Below are 1,871 nucleotides of genomic sequence, written 5' to 3'. Positions count from 1 at the left end.
CACTTGGAATGTGTGTGGGCTCCCTGGCCTACCCCAGCCTGTCCTTGATTTAAAAAACAAAAAGCCCAGAAAATGTCCGTTGTGGTTGGCACATTTTTAAGAGAATGTTGTCAAAGAGGTTCTGGAACTCCATTCCGGTGCATTCCCCCAGGAAAAAAGCCCTGTATCGATATCTATCTGTCTGTCTGTATTTTGCACCCCTTATTTTATCCTGGTACAGAAAGAGATACGGGTGATTCCGCACTAGACCTTAATCCTGGTTCAGCCCTGTCCCCTTCCGGTGCATTCCCCCAGGAAAAAAGCCCTGTATCGATATCTATCTGTCTGTCTGTATTTTGCACCCCTTATTTTATCCTGGTACAGAAAGAGATACGGGTGATTCCGCACTAGACCTTAATCCTGGTTCAGCCCTGTCCCCGAACTTACATTCTACACTACACTCGAGTTCACCCCTGTAATAATCTTGGGGTAGTTTTTGTTTCCACATTACATTGAGGGCACCCTGGTTTTGCCCCACACTTGTCCTGGGATAAATGGATGCTGTTACAACCAGGGATAAATGCAAGGTATTGGATTGCGAGATGAAATCTGATAAAACCAGGGATGAGATCCAGGTGTGGAAAGGACCACTGTTTGGTGTACTGGTAAAGTGCGCAGACTCTAATCTGGAAGATCCGGGTTTGATTCCCCCACTCCTCCACTTGCACCTGGCTGGATGACCTTGGGCAAGCCATAGTTCTTGAAGCCACCCCCAAACGCGGTACCCCCTCTAAGCTGGAGTCCAGCGGCACCTTTAAGACCAACAAAGTTTTATTCAAGGTACAAGCTTTCGTGTGCCTGCAACTGCGTATAAGGTAGATGCTTCCGTGTGCAGGCGGCTGTGTGACGATGATGCCAGAATGGCATTTTCTTCCTGGCACCTTTGCCGTGCCTGTGTTTTGAAATCCACCGCCCCGGGAACGGCAGGCACCCATTCATGTTCCGCTGAAAAAAACATTAGCGCTCCCCTGCTAGTGAGGGCGCCCATAACTAATAATAGCCTCAATGTCACACATCCTCCGTAGAGGCAGGCAGGACAGATAACCCCTTGTAAAAATTAGGTTAACACAAACGGGTTTTTTTTTTTGCCATTTCCAAACAATGATCTCAGGAGACATCCTTGATGGTGTGTCAGAAGGAGGCACTGTCAGATTCTTGTGATGTTGCCAACTCCAGAGATTTCCGCTTCTCTGCTGCACCTTAATTATGCTACACCCCTCCCTGTACACAAGTCGCCTCTGTTTAGAAAATCCTAAGCCAGCCCTCCCTCCAGGGAGCTGCCGGCCGCAAACAGCACACTCCCCTCCTCCGTTTCTATCCTCACAACAACCCTGTGAGGTAGGTTAGGCCGAGAGAAAGGCGACTGGCCGGCGGTTGTCCAGCGAACTTCCCGTTCTCTTGTCTCTCCAGCAAAGCCCGCATGATGCGAAGGTCAGGCCGACGCCGTTTCACTTGGTCTTTTGTTTTCTTAATTTCTATCCTGCCTTCCTTCCCAGTGGAGACCCAAAGTGCTTCACGTCATTGTCCTCCCCTCAGGGGTAATTTCCTAGAAAAAGAGCTAGGGGAACTCATTAGCATAACTCATTAGCATATGCCACACCCCCTGACATCAGGGGCCCGGTGGTGGACCTGCAAGGCTGGCGGGAGTGCGAGGAAGCCCCGCTAAGGCCCTCCCTGGCCCCAGGCAGGTGGGGGTGGGGAGAGGCGGGGAGGAAGCAACTTACCCTCCCTCTTCTCCTGCCTCCTCCTGGCTGAATGAGGGCCGGAAGCGGGGTGGCTAGAAGCAGGGGGCGGGGCTTCATCATGTGCCCCGCCCCTATACCTCCCCCGGG

Source organism: Gekko japonicus, unplaced genomic scaffold (assembly GCF_001447785.1).
Source record: "Gekko japonicus isolate JY-2015 unplaced genomic scaffold, Gekko_japonicus_V1.1 scaffold97, whole genome shotgun sequence".
In the NCBI taxonomy this organism is placed as follows: domain Eukaryota; kingdom Metazoa; phylum Chordata; class Lepidosauria; order Squamata; family Gekkonidae; genus Gekko; species Gekko japonicus.
Note: the sequence above shows the minus strand (reverse complement) of the source record.